This window comes from Halichoerus grypus, chromosome 4 (genome assembly GCF_964656455.1).
Source record: "Halichoerus grypus chromosome 4, mHalGry1.hap1.1, whole genome shotgun sequence".
Lineage (NCBI taxonomy): Eukaryota > Metazoa > Chordata > Mammalia > Carnivora > Phocidae > Halichoerus > Halichoerus grypus.
Window position 1 is genome coordinate 47208737 of NC_135715.1, and position 19831 is coordinate 47228567.

Below are 19831 nucleotides of genomic sequence, written 5' to 3' on the forward strand. Positions count from 1 at the left end.
AATAAGTATGACCAATTAATTTTTAAGTAAAATAAGAAGTAAGTAAAAAGTTTCTTATATTCTCTCCAAGCTAGTTTGTTTTCCTCTTTTCAACAACACACACACACACATACACACACAAACACACACACTCACTATATTATAGTCTAAATAAATATTTACTGAACCTTGAGTAGTGGTTTAAATTAAAATGTGAGTGAAAAATCCAAGGAGTGGTATGGCGTGCATGAGGGAACAAGATCAGATATCTGTGAATAGATCAGAGAGCCAAAACTGTATCAGAAGACAGTTGATTCCAAAAGGAGGCTCTCAGTGAAAGACTTGCTTATTCATTTTATAAGGCTGCTTTAAAGCCACCGAAATTTGCCATCAGAATTTGCAAGTGTCTTTGTTCTTCTGGTTGCTCTTGAGAGCAACATCCAGGAGTTCATTAGGTTGTGGCAGAAGGGAACAAACACTGAATCATTCTACAAATGAAATTAATTTATTGAGACACTAATACTGGAAAGAAGATGATTGGGGCTAAAACAATACAGATTTTATTTTATTTTTTTAAAGATTTATTTATTTATTTGAGAGAGACAGAGGAAGAGAGGGAAGCAGACCCCCCGCTGAGCAGAGATTCCCTACATGGGGCTGATCCCAGGACCCTGAGATCATAACCCAAGCCTAAGGGAGACGCTTAATCAACTGAGCCACCCAGGCACTCCAACAATACAGATTTTAAACCTCTTGTTGGAAATACTGAAATGTTAGCACTTCCTAGTATGATTTTGGTCCTGATCAAATTTGTTATGTTTGAAAAGTTAAAGGAATTGTGACAGTACTTTAATTAACATCCAAAGATAGAATCAGAGAAGTATAAGCCAGATGTTATAAGCATTAATGATAACTATCTTTTTTTTAAAGATTTTATTTATTTATTTAAAGATTTTATTTATTTATTTGGCAGAGAGAGATGCAGCGAGAGAGGGAACACAAGCAGGGGGAGTGGGAGAGGGAGAGCAGGCTCCCCGCCGAGCAGGGAGCCCGATGTGGGACTCGATCCCAGGACCCTGGGACCATGACCTGACCTGAAGGCAGACGCTTAACAACTGAGCCACCCAGGCGCCCCTAATGATAACTCTCTTTTGGAAGGTGATTGGTAACAGAAATTTGAACAGAAATAATACAGTTTCTTGAAATCAGAGTCCAGTACTTTATATTAGTAAATGTATAAAATTCAGGTAATTATATATATGTGTGTATACATTTTTGTTATTTGAATACTTATATTGCACCCTCAAATACTTAAGTTTCAGTAAAGGTTCCAGTATGAACTTTTCAATCACGTGTGTCCACTACCATTTAGAAGATACTAACCATGTGCAATCACAACATTAAATACTTTTGTTATTTTTAATTCTCACAAATATCTGAGTTCAGTATCTTAATCCCCATTTTCTTTCTTTCTTTCTTTCTTTCTTTCTTTCTTTCTTTCTTTCTTTCTTTCTTTCTTTCTTTCTTTTTCTTTCTTTCTTTCTTCTTTCTTTCTTAGATTTATTTTTTATTTGAGAGAGCGAAGGGGGGGAGGGGCTGAGGAGAGGGGGGAGAGAATCCTCAGTCAGACTGCCCGCTGAGCTTGGAGCCCAATGCAGGGGCTCAATCCTAGGACCCTGAGATCATGACCTAAACTGAAATCAAGAGTCAGATGCTTAATCCACTGAGCCACCCAGGCACCCCCATAATCTCCATTTTATAGTGTTGAAACTGAGTCTCAGAGTGCCTAACTTACTCACTTATAAAACCAGGGAATGACTCCATGATGCTTTGAACTTAGGTCCCTATGAATCCAAAACCTTCCTTTGTATAACACAGAACATTGTTATACAAATAAACAAATAAATGCTCATATCTTAGTCTGCTTTCTACTTTATGCCAAGATAAGTATGGCAAGTTACTTAGGCTACCTATGTTCCTTCCTGGTTAGAGAAAAAAACATTTTTTTTTCCTTACATTCTACCCATCTCTCATTTTGTTGCCCTTTCACACAGGCCTACCACTCTGAAGAAAATAACTCCTTAGCAGCTCTCAGCTTGAGTGTGTGCTGGCAAAGCAATTTTATCACATCTACTTGAGGTTGTAGGAACACACTGGCTAGATACATTTATGAGAAAGCCAGAATGAAATTAAAAGACTTCGTATTTCATTTTTGTCCTATTCTACAACATTTTGCATTTACACAGTGCTATGCAATTATCTTATCTTCCCAGCTCCTATGTGAACTTTATTATCTGCATGCTATCGCATGATGTGGAAGCTGGAACACTGAACTTAGGTCACTCCCCCAAGGTGACATGACAGAATACTGAAGAATTTGGAGCTCAAGACACATCTATTTCACTAAGCAGAAGATATTCAAGATTGTTTTGTGCAAAGAGAATTAAAATTTGAAAGAAAATTCATTGCAATGTTTGAGGTGGTATTTTCAATAAAGCTAAAGCCTAGAGCTGATTGTTAGTGACAAGACTACACAGTATCAGTGGAAAAGGACAAAATGATGCAGAAATACAGAAAGTATTTAATGTGGAAAAGTACAAAAAGGTGTTTGAAGCACAGAGACAATCTTCAGTATGTAGTAATGAAACCATCAAGAGTGAATTATTTCCCGACACCTGTACACTATAATCCCTACAAACAAAATCTAAATTAAGAAGTTTATGATTTGAATGCTGTGACTAAAAGCAGTGTAAACACCTGGTTTGAGATAAAAATATTTTTAAAGTGATGAAATTAACTTAAAATGCCTAAAGACAATAGCTAGACCAAAAGATAGTGTGGTAGTGGAAAGTGACTCAAAGTTGTTAAAAAAACAAGTTGAGGTATGGTAATTATATTTTAATGTGATTGATCAGATCAAACAAAATGCATAAAAGAAGATTTTCTTTTATAGTTGAGATCATTTTTTGAAAAACTAGAATTAGATGCACAATTTTAAAGGAAATGTGATAATTAGCAATCCCACTCAAAACAGAAATAATGATTCTTGCAATTAATTTTTGAAGAATAAAATCTATTCTTAGAAATTTTGGAGGAGCTAAATGTGAACAAGTACAGAAGATAATTCCAGTAAAAGAAACCAAAATATAAATTTAAAAATTTAATATAATTACAATATTGCCATTATTTAAAATATAAGCTAGAAGTACCTCTTTTATTTTTAAAATTTTAATTTGGCATTTTCTTAGGCAAATGCTTTTTTATACAATAGCGCATATTGCCTTAGGCAATTCATTTTCTGATGAATAAAGTCCATATTTCCTGATGTGGCACCAAAGGATTCTTATGACCTTACTTCCTTTGGGAGCTCTAGATTCATTCCCAATTTTGGACCAGGCTGTTGTTTAAATAGCAAGCACAGTGCTGGACTATTCTGGAAAACTGTACTTGCACTGACCTCCTTTTCTCTGTTATCATTACATTAATATCAGTTTAAGAAATTGCTCCCTTGTCTTGTAATTGGTGCTTTATATGCCCTTGAGGGAAAAATGTGCCTTATTTATGTCTTTTTTCCAGGAATAAGCTATAGTTCCTGGTTCACTGTCAGTGCTCAATAAAAGTTTTTGAATACTTTTGCCACATGATAGTATGAATAATGCCATTCCTTGGGAAGAAAACCAGTATTTAAGTTACCACTACCAAGAAATATTTTTATTAACAGGTGATAAGTTCCAGAAAAGATTCTCTGTATATGCATTTTAGAAACCTGCCAAACTTCTGAAATTGGATTTAATGGACAGCATGGTGACTATAGTCAATGATATTATAGTGCATACTTGAAAGTTGCCAAGAGTAAATCCTAAAATTCAACTTTGTATGGGGATGGACGGTAACTTGATTTATTGTGGTAATCACATTGTAATGCATACAAATTTCAAATCATTATGTTGTACCCCTGAAATCAATATACAGTTGACCCTTGAACAACATGGGTTTGAACTGCATGGGAACACTTACAGTCAGAATTTTATAGTACAGTACTATAAATATATTTTCTCTTGTGATTTTCTTAATACTATTTTCTTTTCACTAGCTCACTTTATTGGTAATTCTAACAGGTGTGTACTGGGCTTCTTTATTTACTTAGGAATTGAGAAATCTTAGTCCAGGAGTTGGGGACAGTGTAAATTTTGCCCTTTTTGGCCTTTTCTTAATACTATTTTCTTTTCACTAGCTTACTTTATTGGTAATTCTAACAGGTGTGTACTGGGCTTCTTTATTTACTTAGGAATTGAGAAATCTTAGTCCAGGGGTTGGAGACAGTGTAAATTTGCCCTATTTTGGCCTATAAGGCAACAGAATAGAATAGAAAATATGTAGATGTTGATGTCATAAGGAATTCGATCTACCACTTAGTTGGTATGACAATTTATTACTTTTAATCTTCAGTTTCTTTGCTTCAAATTAACAAGTATTATTGAGAGCTTTAAAAGAGATGATACATGCTAAGTGTGTAGCGCTTTGCCTAGAGTGTTGTGGGCATCCAAAAAAACATATATTTATCCTTTGCTTTCTTTCATGTGGTCATCCCTGCTCTTTCCAGTGCTTTGGCCACATCTAACTGGTCATTTACCTACAATAATGCCAATTTACTAATTGCCAGGAATTCTCCATCTGTCTGTGATAGCACTCCAGTGTTTTTTAATTTTCGAATATTTTAATCTTATAGAAAAAATATACTAAGAATATACTAAAAATATCTGAATTCATAGTTCTCAGATTTGTCAAATCTTGATATTGTATTCTTTATTATTACTGGATTTTTATTAATTATTTAATCTATAAACTGCATTTGAACCCCATGAATTTTATCTTCAATTTATTTTCCTTCTGTTCTATCAAGAATCAACCAGTATGAGTGGTAGGGGGTGGGAGGGATGGGGTGGCTGGGTGATGGACATTGGGGAGGGTATGTGCTATGGTGAGCCCTGTGAATTGTGTAAGACTGATGAATCACAGACCTGTACCTCTGAAACAAATAATACATTATATGTTAGAAAAAAAAAAGATAGTAGGAAGGGAAAAATGAACGGGGGGAAATCGGAGGGGGAGATGAACCATGAGAGACTATGGACTCTGAGAAACAAACTGAGGGTTCCAGAGGGGAGGGGGTGGGAGGATGGGTTAGCCTGGTGATGGGTATTAAAGAGGGCATGTATTGAATGGAGCACTGGGTGTTATATGCAAACAATGAATCCTGGAACACTACATCAAAAAAAAAAAAAAAGGAGTCTACAGAGTATTATAGCGTTGGGTGTTTAGCAGATCTTTAAAAATAAAAAAACTAGTTGGCAGAAACCAGATGAATGGAAAACTTAAATATATGCACATTCTAATTTCAGCTGATTTTAACAAAAATTCAGATCAAGTCATCTCAGGTATCCTGAGCAGTGAGCTCTCATGTCCTAATTACACATTAATAAAACATTAATAAAACAAAAACAACAAAAAAAGAATCAACCAGTATGTTGCATATAGTTTTTATAATTCTCAAACATATTTTGATGCTACTGTTATATATGTCTGTATCCAAAAAATATAGTAGATTTTTCAGGTCTTTAAATTTTAATAAAGATGTCATACTCCAAGTATAAGTTTGCACCTTGCTTTTTATACTTTACCATTATGTTTTTAGACTTACTCCTATCGATACAATAACTTTTATGTATTTATTTTGATTATTTTATCCATTTTTGTGAATATGCTACTTAGCAGTAACCACCATTCTATCAAAATCTTATTTATCCATTAATTCTGGTTTCCTTTATATATATATTAAATGTTTTATAATATTCTCTGTAAGGATCCCACAAACATTTTGTTAGCTCCTGTCAATTCTCTTGCCCTCAAATAATACAAGCATATTGTTATGTTTAAATATTACAAGTCTATGACAAATTATGACAGTTTCTTGAATTTTTTTTCTAAGTATGATTCTTTTGCCCTGAAGACATTATTTTTCACATTTCAAATTCATTTGTCTAATATTCATTCAATTTTTCTTAAGGAAAGAGTTCTTTATTCTACTAATTTCTGGTCTCCTCTTCTATTTTAAATATAATTTAATGTATCTCTCCTTCTTCTAGTATGAAAATACATTTGTAAATTCTCCTAAGAAGATTTTATCATGATTTTTGGAAAAACAATGTTCAGTGTCAACATCTTTGTGTATAAATATTGCCCATAGCTGAACCATTATAATATAATTTTCTTTCTTAATTTTGAATTCTTTTGAATTTTATGAACTGTGGGTTTCTATGCTCTCTCATTTGCTGAAGAAATTTTAGAACAATTAATTGCATCATTTTATCTATTAATTCAGTTTTTTTCTAAAAACATTACTTGTAGAACCCTCTGACTTTCTGTTCTAATTTAGACTCAGTGTTCCCTATCCTCACTGCACAAATCTTATTTAGGGACTTTTCTTAAATCATCATCCTAGGAATTTATTTCACTTCTTACCTGGACTGGACACCTGCTTTCTGCATTTCCAGGTCTTGCCCATTCCTCACTTTCACATCCTCATTTCAGTAGTACACAACACCCATTGCCTTTCAGGAGTAAAACTGTTAATAGATATAATATATGATAGTATATATTTCTACTCATACTTTGTAGGTATGATATATGATAGTATATATTTCTACTCATAATTTATAGTCAATAATGCTTGAATTCTAAATTGAGAATACTTTCCTCTCAGAATTGCTTCATTGTCTCTAACCTCTTTTGATCTGGAAACTCATTTAATTAGATTTAGAGGAAGTTTCCTCCAGTAGTTGTTTAAACGTACCCTTTCTTTTAATTTATTTAATTTTTAATAATTATCGTCAAATAATTCAGGGATTCAAAGTTTTAAAATATAGCATGAATCCATTTAGCTACCACTCAACAAAAGATATGTGCAAAACTATTATCGTTATCCTACCATACAGAAATGGATCAAAGACTATGCATACCTTCCATAAAATTAGATATTATTAAATTGCTCTTCTCTGTCCTTTTCCCGATTCAGCTCTATCAGCAGTATAAGAAAGTTGCTTTTGTTTTACATCCCTCCCAACACTTAACATTGTCATTTTAAAATTCTGCCCATATCAAGAGCATGAAATCCTGTTTTCTTATTGTTTAATTTGCATTTTTCTGATTTCTAGTGAGTTAGAGCATCCTTTCTTATTTTTCAGGCTTCTACCTCTCTTACGTGCCACATTTTCAGTGCCTACATATCAACAGTGTCAAACCCAGATTTCAAATGTGAGGCATAGATAATATTGACCTTTGTCTTACAGAAATTTAGAATGTCTTTTCCATTTCTGATATGTAGACACATTTTGTTTCTTTAGCTCAACTGTGTATTTTGTATTTCATGTATAAATATGTGAGTGTGTACATGTTCATATATACATATATACACACACATATATTCCTGTTTTTTTTTTTAAATTTTATCTGTCCTTTCTGAGTGTTATAAGCCATGCCAAAACTGCTTTCTATGTCTTTTGCTGTAAATGACAGTTGAACACTGATTTAGATGTTTTTTTTAATTTGATTTAAAACCATCAACAGTTTTAAGATCTATAATTGATAAATATTCAAGTTTATAAAAGTTGAAGCTATGCGTATAATTCATCAAAGTTTTTTGGTTACCTAGTTGTGTTTTTTTTTTTAATAATCTGTAATATCTATTATTTTATGAAATTAGGGTTGCCATATTCAGCCAACAAAAATACAGGATGCCCAATTCAACTGTATTTCAGATAAGCAGCAAAATGTGTTTGAGTATAAACATGTTCCAAGTATGCCCAAACTTAACTGAATATCCTGTATTTTCTGTGGTAACATTAATAAAATGCATTTTGTAATTAAATACTTCGATGGATATTACAAACATTTGCAAACAATTTCTTGAGTTTTCTGCTCTGGTGGATTTTCCTACTCTCCCATTTTTTCTTATTTACTGGAATCAACAATACAATGGATAATTCCTGCTTTTGAGTGACATTAGACATGCCACATGACTACAAAGTATGACTGCAGTGGGAGTAGTATAATGTGGTGGAACAAGATTGCTGGGCTAGAATTCTGGCTTCAACATTGACTAGCTTTGTGAATTTAGGCATGTTGTGTAACCTCTCTTTGCCTTAGTTTCCTTTTCTGGCAATGAGTTAATATATGCATTAAATATACAATTCAAAACAATGTTATGTGAAAAATACTCTGTAGTCTTAGCTATTTTTATCTTCTATCTTTACATTTATTTTTTTAAAATAATCTGTGAATATGTATGCATATTTTAAACTATTAGAAGAGAAATAGGAATAATTTAGTAATTCTTGACTTCCCAGCTTAAATTTAATACATGAAAGGATACTGAGACAAGCCATGAAATTATCAATTTACAATTCCCTAGAATAAGAAAATATGCAAGCAGTATAATATTGTAGAGTACCTATTATGAGCCCAATTTGATATACATCTGTAATAAAATGACTTTTTATTTAGACAGAGAAAGACCAAAATATAATCCCCATAATCTCTAGTTTTATCTTGAGATTTTATCTTATATCATATTTTCATAAATGATTAAGAGCATGCAGGTGAAATTGAAATGCAGTTCTGTGAGCTTCACTGTCTAGAGAATGCGATTCAGAAATTCCTTGCCAGTAGCTCACTGACAATCTTAGAGCTGTAACATAGAGTCTGAGTCACAAGACTCGTATCATTTAATTATTGCCTCCCTTCTCCAGGAGATTCATTTTTAGAATATCACTTACGCCCAGATAATGCATTAACTCTCTTGAGATTCATGACTACTTAGGCACAAAGTTTGGGAACCACCAATTTCCAGAAAATTTTGTTGCAAAGAAAAATCTGAGTGTTACCTGAACCACACAATGAAAGTAGGTAACAGTTGAATAACAACCTTAGAAATACACTAAGCAGTTATAGAGTACCAATATTAGTTCTTTAAGCATATATGAATAATAAAAAATTAGGGAGATACATTAAATAACATTACACTAATAAATTTGAATACTTGATTAAATAAAACATTTTGTATGATTATTTGAATTATAAACATTGACTCAATAAACTACAATATTACAGATTGATAATTTTTCTTCTACATAAAAATAACCAATTAGGTCATACAATAAAAAACCCATTCATAAAAGCAGAAAAATGTAAATATAAAATCTAAGAATATTAAGAAGAAAAATGTACCACCTATATGAATAAAATTTACAATTATTGTTGAAGAACTTGTTTAAAAAATGGAGAGATACTGTGTCTTTTCTCCAAACAGCTGGCTTCACTCCAGTTTACCATTCCTGATGTACATTAATTTGGTGTGTGTGTCAATCATTGAAATATTAGCAATAATCTGTGAGTGATGTGGTTTAGCACTTTGACTTTCTTTCCTATTTTTTCTCTAGTCTTTAAATTTCTACTTTATGTGCCGCTTTCACATTAAAAATATTTTCAACTACACAATCAAGGAAATGTCACTCAACCACAATGCTAACATCTAAGTCATCCAAGACAAACTTTATTATTTTGATTTTTTGAAATCCAACAAAGGAAGATTTTATAATTTTCTTTCTACATTCATGTACTATTTAGTTTTATTTAGTTTTAGTCATATATTCTTATAAGAATATCTCAATTTTTCTTGTTAATTTATTAATATACTTCCTTTTCTTGCAAAGGCAAATGACATTTATTTATTTATTTATGCTTGGAATCCTTTTCCTACTCATACATCACATTATTTGAGCTATTGTTGAGCATCTCCAGTTATTTTTCCCTCCATACAATTCTTATAACATAGAAGGCAGACCTCATCTTCCTTCGAAAACAGACTGTAACTTGAAAGAGATGTGTAAATCATTCTTAAAAAGTGTAATAGTGTTTTAAATCCCTGAACTGAATTTTCCACTTGAATCTCCCTTTTATTAATTATTTTTTAAAATTACAGAATCATGGTATATTGTGTCAACATGAATTTAAATTTAAGAATAGGTTTATGTTAGGAGAGATACAAATATATCTGGGTGAATAACATGATATATAGATAGTTAAAAGGAAATTATTATCTAAAAATAATGTGCTGATAATATAGAAAAATCCTTAGACGGTCTTTCTTTTAAAAGAAATTGTTTCTGCCTTTAGTTGTAACTGTATCAATTTCATCTAAGATAGGTAATCATTCTTCTAATTTTACATGGATCAAATAAAATTATGCTTACATCTGCAATTTTCATATCACAAACATTGATCAATAGTGTAAAGGTTTTTAAATTTTTTCCTCTAATCTCAAAATTCCACTGAAGAAAATCTTAACATGTTATTTTATAGTTATTACCACATCTCTAAGCCAAATAATTCTCTAATTCTCCAAATATATTTTATACTAATAAAAATTTTATTAGTTTTACATTTATATAAATTTACCTGCATGTATTTATGTACTTGAAAAAAAAACTAGCCAATTGGCTGGTTTGTTTATATTTTTGTCATTTTCCCTAATAAGCAGTAAAATTCTGTTTATTACCTAATTATCTAATACTACTGTAGTGGTGATAATTTCTTCATTGACAACAGATGAAATAAGGCAAATTCAAATAGAAGAGCAATTTCAGTAAAACTGTACATTGACAGTCCTCGTCTTAATTTTCTTTATAGTCTTATAGCTATCAAACAGGTATTGGGCATCTAGGACGTGCACAATTGACAAGAAGCTTAAAAATCAAATAAATTGATATTGAGTTTGTGTTTTAGAAACAGTGTATAATAGAATAAGGGAAAGTAGTATACAATCTCCTTGCATATGCACTTATTCATTATTCATAGATATTTATTAAACACTACGTATCAGTAAGTGTAAATACATGGGTGAATAAGACAAAACAAATTAATACGTTTTCAATATTTCAAGTGGTAAAAAGCAGTATTTAGAAAAGTAAATCAAGACAAAGGGAGAAAAGTTGATAAAGGGTTTTATATGTGTGCATTTTCATGAATGTGTGTGTGCACATATGCATGCTTATATGTATGGATGATATATTCTTTAATATTACTATGGTACCTCAGTTATAAAAATAGCTTTTCCATCTTTATGCCATTCTCTTATCCCTTCCCGTTCCTGTCTAGGGAAAGGTCAAACATTCATTTGAGGGATAGCCAATGGTTCTAAAATTCTAACCTGCTAAGAAACATTCAGATTCTGAAAACTTGAAATCTCACCCAAAGGTGTAGTTTAAGGGCAATAGTTAGATTTATATGCTTTTGGATTTCTTCTGAATGTATCACCAAGGCATAATACACTTTACAAAGGCCTGTAATGGTTCCAAATACTGGTGTTATGTGTAGCTCCAGGTCATATTTTCTATTACAGGAGATAGGAGAGTATAAAAATTGCATTGCATAGTGCATCAATAAAAGAACACTATGGGCCTTATCTTATCTTACAGAAATTTCCAATTCGAAATGTGCATTTTTGTTGTGAAAATGCTTTAAAAGTTCACAGTACTTTCTGCCTCTCTGGTCTGAATTATATCCAAGCCATTTCAGGCTAAGCCTTTGTTCTGGCTGAAGATCTACGAACAGAAGTGGTGCTCTGCTAAAGGAGGAAGAGAGGGGAGTGGGACAGAGAGCATACTGCTGGATGATAAAGTAGAGGCAACTTTGGGAAGGATTCTAGGAAGAGATTCAATGAAAGAGTATATCAGTTTTGACCGTAATATTGTTTTTCCAAGAAGAAAATAATAATATAATTCATTCTAAAATCTTCTAGCTTACCTCCTCAGAAACCATCTTTTAAAGAAAATTTCTAGGAGTATTGTCAAAATAGCATATTCTGTGGGGCTATTTACTTCACATTGGGAGGAAAACTAAAAGGAATGAAACACATCTGTTTTATTTTTTCTTACCTCTTATTGGCATGAGCTTAGAAATTATTTATCCAGGCTCTATTTTTCTGCTGTTGCCTCTATATGATCTATTTGAATAATATTAATTCTAATTGATAGCATGGATAGCATGTTGTTTTGCTGGGTCATGCAAAGGTCTCTATTAGGAAGACAGATGTTTGTAAAAGTACTAATTAAAATAACCTAGGAATTATCTCCTTTTACTTAATCAAAATAAATTAATCTGTGAACAAGTCCAAATATAATTAGTCAAATATAGGGATATTAGAAGGAATTGAATATAAGCTAATAGGAGACAACAAAAATATTCAGCTTTGTCTCTATCTGTAGCAGTGTTACAGACTCAAAGCAAGAACATATTGGACGTGTTTAGTGAACAAATTAATCCCTGGGCATAAATTAGAAACTTGTAGGATTTATTTACTCTTACAATGCCTGCAGTATCAGTAATAAGAAATAAGTATATATGCAAACAAATTAATTTATTAATTTGCTCAAACACACACACAGCTTTAGTAGGTTATGATGCCCCAGAGTTGGAAAAAATGAAAAAATTTTTTCTAGATCCTAACTTTTATATTGCATAGATACAATTTATTACTGTGCTATGGCTTATATGAGTAATTTATTGAGACTGTTGTTTAATAATACCCGGCACTGTGGTATTACCCTGGAAACATTCTGCAGATTCTTGCTGCCTACTTATTGTTTGGAATCTATGTAGTTGACACTAATGTTCGCTTTTGCCTGTCAGAGTATGCGAGCCCTATGTTCTTTCCAGCTTTTATCACAGGCAACATTTTTGCTTAGAAAAGGACAAAAAGAAGAAGGAGAAAATAAGTAGTGTATATGTAATACATTTGGACTTAATATCATTGAAGCAACTAATCAACATATTATTTGTCATTGCTTGTTTCTATTTCTTCCCACTCACAAAGGCAGACCCCATGTCTTTGAGTCCCTAGCAACAAGCAAACGGAAGTATACAAGGAATACGAACCAACCCAGGCTGAGAAATAACAAAGAATGACAGCATTTGATTGCAGCATTTATATTCTAATCTTGTCACTGAGTTATCTTGGATAGGTTCCTGAAGTTTCTTTAATTTTAGTTTCATTTTCTGAAATAGATAATAATAATAATAAAATAAGATTAAGGATTAAATTTAAGCAGCACAGACTGGCACAGGAAAAATGATTAATTAAGATGAATTAGTCATCATTACTCTATTACAAAGGTAATTTCCATGTACTGAATTGTGTGCTCCAACCCCCCAAAATTATATGTTGAAGTCCTAACTTCCAACATGACCAGATTTGGAGACAGGGCCTATAAAGAGGTAATTAAGGTAAAATGAGGTCGTAACACTGTGGTTCTGACCCTATAGGACTGGTGTCCTTCTAGAGAAAGACACCAGAGTGCTTGCTCCCGTTCCTTCTCTTTGTGCAGGAAGAAGAGCGCATGTGAGAGCACAGCAAGATGGTGGCTGTTTACACAGGAAGAGAGGCCTCACTAGAAACTGACCATGCTGGTACTTTGATCTTAGAATTCCTGCCTCCAGAACTGTGAGAAAATTAAATGCCTGATGTCTATGGTATTTTGTTATGGCAGCTGGAGCCAACTAAAACAGTAATGCAACGAACACATGAGCAATACTGTAAGCGCTCATAGTTATTTTTCAGTGTTGATAGATTTGTATTATTTGTTACTTTTTGACCTATCAAAGGAGTCAAGCTGAGAGATTAAACGCATTAATTTAAAATTGTAGCTCTTGTCAGAGGTGTAATTCTTGGCCATGACTCTGGAAAAGAGATGCTATCAGGACCCAAATTGTATTTGAATCAGGTTCTAGGCTTCTGAACTAATCACCAAAACTGAACTGTATGTATTTAACCACTTAAGAGAATGTACTGGAAATGATGGTTGTAGTTTTAATGAGTCCCTAAATAACATCCTTCTTTACTGCCCGTACTTGGAATGAATATAGATATAGGCACAGGAGTCAGTTACAGGAGACCAAATTGTCAGCTTTACTGCTAATAAAAAAAATAGATCAAAGGAGTAAAGGGCATGGCATAGATACACAGCCAAAGGACTTGAGAATCGGAGCAACTTACTTACCCAGTTACTGGAGAACTGCAAGCTGTTCTACCAGAGCATCGCCATCTCCCTAAGCTCACTGCAAGGCTGAGAACGCAGGCCAGAACACATCTGTCCAGAATGCAGGCTTGCTCTGAAGAGGAGCACTCTTCCAAACTCATTAATTGGATAATTCACTTCTTCCTTGGAGAGGAATGAATGAGGAGTATAGGGGAATGGGTCAGAACAAGGAGTATTAGTCTGCTTTAAATCCCTCCACAAGGAAGCCTGAAGAGCCACAGTGGTTGCTTTCCCTTAAGATCAGTGTCATGTGATGGGGAAGGTGCAATTGAAAATGGAGAGACTTGGGTCTCCCTGGCTCACTTTACAAGTCTTCTGTTCAGTTGAAGTTTCAACTGCTCTTGGAAATTCCTTGATATGGTTTTCTTTTTCCTCTTCTTAGTTGGAGTTAAGTGACCCCTTGAAACAACTGTTTACTTTCATCATCCAGGCTGTTAGCATTTTACTGGACAATTCTACTCTTACATATTTGGACTCTTTGAGGACAGGAACTGTGCCTATAATTATTTTTCTACGTTTACTGACTAGTATGGCACCTGGCATAGGTACTAAAAGAAAGACTCTTGAATTTAATCCAATGTTTTCTTAACAGTATATCTTTTTTTTTTTTTTTAAAGATTTTATTTATTTATTTGACAGAGAGAGAGAGAGAGCGAGAGCAGGAACACAAGCAGGGGGAGTGGGAGAGGGAGAAGCAGGCTTCCTGCCGAGCAGGGAGCCCGATGTGGGACTCGATCCCAGGACCCTGGGATCATGACCTGAGCCGAAGGCAGACGCTTAACGACTGAGCCACCCAGGCGCCCCTCTTAACAGTATTTCTTATTTAAAAATACCGAACAGAGGTTTTTTTTAAATTTAATGAACAAGTGGAATGTGGTCAACACTCAGTAAGATGCTCCTCACCTCATTTTGCCCTCTGTGTGAAGGGCGCCTCATTTTGCCCTCTGAAGTAAAATGATTTGTTCAGAATTATTGAAAGAACACTGAAAGCCATGTAATATGTATATGTATATGTATATATTTTATTGCTGCATTTGGAAAAGATATATAGATGATATATAAATAGATGGAATACTCCTTCCCTTAAAACTTATCACTAAGGAATTGGAGACAATCCAATGGTAGCTCTTATGGATATTCATAAGTATATGGTTCTCTCTCCTGAGTACTTGGTAGGATTGACTTCCCCAACAAGTTGACCTCAAGTTTAGGTAGGTGTCATGTGTTTTCTGTCTTCTATCATGAGTTTTGTGAAGCCTACTAATTTTCTTATATAGTCCCTTGCTCATACATGAATTACATTTTGATCTCCTGGTATATTTTACACAATGCATGCTGCTAATTTTTTTTTTTTATTACCAGTATGTAAAACTATTTGACAACTGATACAATGGGAGTACCATTTACAATGTTACCCTTTAATTGTTAGATCATGGGTAATTCTAGGGGTCTAGGGGGAGGAACCAAAGCAATCTGAGTTAATGTGGTCCCTCTGAGTGACTCATGAGCAACTACTTGGTATCTGATATGAAACATTTATATACTTAAATATTTTAACAGTTGGTATAACTGGACATCAACCCTATTTTTATTCCAAGAAAAAAAAAAAAAAAAAGGTCTCTTAGTTGTGCCCTATTCCCGCCTCTGTTTCTTTCTTTGATTTTACTTATTCTGCTGTCTCCTCTCTCTATAATGTGAGATATCTATGTTCTGTAGCCCACAGACTTACTGTCCTCTCCTGTGCTATACCAAGAGTCGGAATTGAAATTAAAATTGGTTGGCTTTATTTGTTTGTTTTGTTCATTTCTTAACCCAGAAACAGATTTATTTTCATTTTATTTTATTATTTTATTTTATTTTATTTTATTTTATTTTATTTTATTTTATTTTATTTTATTTTATTTATTTTTAGAGAGAGAGCATGAGCAGAGAGAGGCAGAGGGAGGGAGAATCTTAAGCAGGCTCCATGCTCAGCACAGAGCCCGACGTGGGGCTTGATTTCAAGACCCTGAGATCATGACCTGAGCCAAAATCAAGAGTTGGATGCTTAACTTAGTGAGCCACCCAGAAAACAGAGTTTTTTTTTTTAAGAGCAATGTGTGTATCACAGCTCTGCCTTCCACACTGCCTCAGCTCAAGGTTCAGGTGTTTATTTCAGTTACAACCATTGTCATGCGGGCTCCACGAGTCACATAGTCTTATACATTTCATGTACTTTTTCCCTTACTGAAAAATCTATGGAAGCAAGTTTTGCAGTTGAAAACTAAAGTCTGACTGAGTTAATGAATCAATAATATACTGACTCATCTTGGTCTTTCAGTCCAAAAGTGTCACAGCAGTGGCGCAAACATTTTTAATATTCTTAGTAATCATTAGTTATATTTCATAGGATATGTGTAAAAATTTATATGTGACCTTTAAATAAATGTTAATTACATACACAATTTGGGAGAAAACATGAGTACTGTCAAGGTCCAAAATGATAAAAGATGAAAAAACAATGTGTTAGAATAACGCTTTTTTTTTTTTTTACACTGTCTTGAGAGCAGGGCACTAGATCTTACATTCTAATAGTAAGATTTCCCATGCATTTTAACTAGAAATGTGCTAATATGCTGTTCTCTTTAGTATTAAAACAAGGAAACTCTCCTTGGTCTTCATTGTCTTTAGAGCCCTCAGAAAAGGAAATTGTAGGGGTAATTTGAATTGTCCAAAATCAATATGCTTATACAATAATCACTTATAATCATATATAATATATAAATGTATGTTATATATATTATATATAATATGATAAATATATATAACATTTATGTATTATAAATATAAAATATATGAATGCTATTCAAGTGAATGAGACTTTTACAAAATAGAAAAACCTATAGATGAATGAAAATATAGGCTTTTTTAAGGCAGGAGTTTTTCATTGCTTTTTACTGTATATCCTACATGCTAAAAAGAAGCCTTGGAATTTAAAAGATACTCAGTAAATATGTTGGCCTAATAAGCACTTTGTCACATAAGATATAACACTGAAAATTTGTGTGCAATATGCAAATTGTATAGAATGGCATTTTCTATGAAATTTGCAGTGGTGTGCTCAAATGAAAAAAGTTATTCCAAAATATAATAAAATCATACATAAGAACACTAAAGTCATTTCAAAGAGCTTACTCCCTACAAGAAATACTAAATAGAATTATGTATAAGTACACTTTTGATGGTTAATTTTATGTGTCAGCTTGATAGGGATAACAGATGCCTAGGTATCTGGTGAAATGTTATTTCTGAGTGTGTTTTTGAGGGTGCTTCTAGAAGAGATTAGCATTTGAATCAATAGTCTGAGTAAAGAAGACGCCCTGACCAGTGTGGGTGGGCATCATCCAATCCTTTAAGGGTCTGAATAGAGCAGGAAGGTAGAGAAAGGGTGAATTTACTATCTGCCTTAGCTGGAGTCTCTATCTTCTCCTGACCTTGGATATCTATGCTCCTAGTTCTCAGACCTTTGGACTCAGACTGGGACTTACACTATTGGTCCCCTGGTTTGTTGGCCCTTGGGCTTGGACTTGAACTTGGCCCACCACTACCAACTTCCCTGGGCCTCCAGCTTGCGGAGAGGAGATCATGTTTCTTCTCGGTTTTTATAAATATGTAAGCCAATCTGACATAATAAATCTCTTTGTATATATCTCTATATATCCTATTGGTTCTGTTTGTCTGGAGATCCCTGGATAATATAATATATATACACACATGCATTGCCTACCAGGCCTAATGCATGTTTTGACATAATAAATTAACTATAGAATGCATAACTTTTAGATGGGTAGATGTGGAAAACTTAAAAATCATACATTCTTGGGGTTGTAAGGCACCTGAGAAGGCAGTTTCTCCATTTGTCATCATCCAGTGTACATGCTTGAGTACTACTAGTCTCTGGGTCCATCACCAACCAATTCCAGCAGCATCTGGAGTTTGTATCTGTCTATTGTCAACACGACCAAGAGAGATGTTAGGGTACAACTAACAACTGGATGAGTTGGGGCGATGACATCTGAAACCTCTGACTAGTCTTAAAAGTACCAGGAGAGGGACAAGCAGATATTATGCACCTCTGATGTGGTACCACAGGAGATATACACCATTACCTACGAATTTGTCATGCCAAAGAATCAAACCTGAATCTCATCAAGACTTCTGCTCTAAAACTTAAAACAAAAAAAAAAAGTCAGAGGACCATGTTAAGCCACATCATGGGGAAGCAATTAGCTGCATCCAGCACACAGCGTGTGGAGAATTCTTTAGTACCGAATACAGTTCTGCATTCTTTACCACATAAATTTCCAGAACAAAAAGGAGTTGGGGACACCTGTAGATTAAAAAAGAGAGTTAAGAGACTAACATATATGAGCATTGGTTGATATAATTTCCAATAAACCAACAGTCAAAATGACTTTATGAAATAAATGGGGAAATTCGAATTCTGATTGGATATTGATATTAAGAAACTATCATTATATTTCTAAAAATTAAGAAATTAACTTGTTTTTATGTTTTAAAATAACATTTTCTTGTGAATACAAAACTTAAATATTTAGAGATTTATAATTGTCTATGCTTACGCATTTAAAAATTTTATATATTCAATTTTTCATCTGTTTCAGGGATTGTTTTATTTATTTATTTTTTATTTTGGCATATCTTTTTATATCAAAATGCTCAGTAGGGTTGGTAGGTAATCTTAATCTCATCAAGAAGTTAACAACGAGGCGTGCCTGGGTGGCTCAGACGGTTAAGCGTCTGCCTTCGGCTCAGGTCATGATCCCAGGGTCCTGGGATCCAGCCCCACATCCGGCTCCCTGCTCAGCGGGAGCCTGCTTCTCTCTCTTCCTCTGCCTGCCCCCCTGCTCATGCTCTCTCTCTCTCTGTATCTCTCTGTCTCAAATGAATAAATAAAATCTTAAAAATAATAAAAATAATAAAAATTTAAGAATGTTTGAAAAAAAAAGTTAACAATGGTATCTATCAATAATGAGCATCTTAAGCTGAGTTTGAAAGAGCCTCTGATTCCAAAATTTTTAATTTGTTTTGCAGGTTATTATGATATTAGTGATACATTTTCTGGAAACAACCAAAAATTCATAGAATTCTCTAATCCAATGTTTATTTCTTTCCCAATTGAAGAAATAATTGGACAATGTTTTTCTTAACCAAAGAGAGGGCAGAAAGAAAACTCTGTGAGGACTTTTAGCCCTTAACTCTCAATAAAATCTTTAGCAGTACTTTCTCAGTATAGGTCGAAATGTGACTTCCATCATTTATCAGACAATAAAATCCAGACAGTGATATAATGCAGCTACATTTATTAAGGATAGATTAACTTATCAATTTAATATTATGTGTAGGTGGTAGGTTAAAAAAAAGAGAGAGAGAAATAATAAGTACTCAGGATTTGGTGTGTATCTAAAATCAGAGACCAAATTGTAAATACACCATAAAGAGATAAAAATGCCCCTAGAGGGTGCCTGGGTGGCTCAGTTGGTTAAGCGACTGCCTTCGGCTCAGGTCATGATCCTGGAGTCCCAGGATCGAGTCCCGCATCGGGCTCCCTGCTCGGCAGGGAGTCTGCTTCTCCCTCTGACCCTCCTCCCTCTCATGCCCTCTGTCTCTCATTCTCTCTCTCTCAAATAAATAAATAA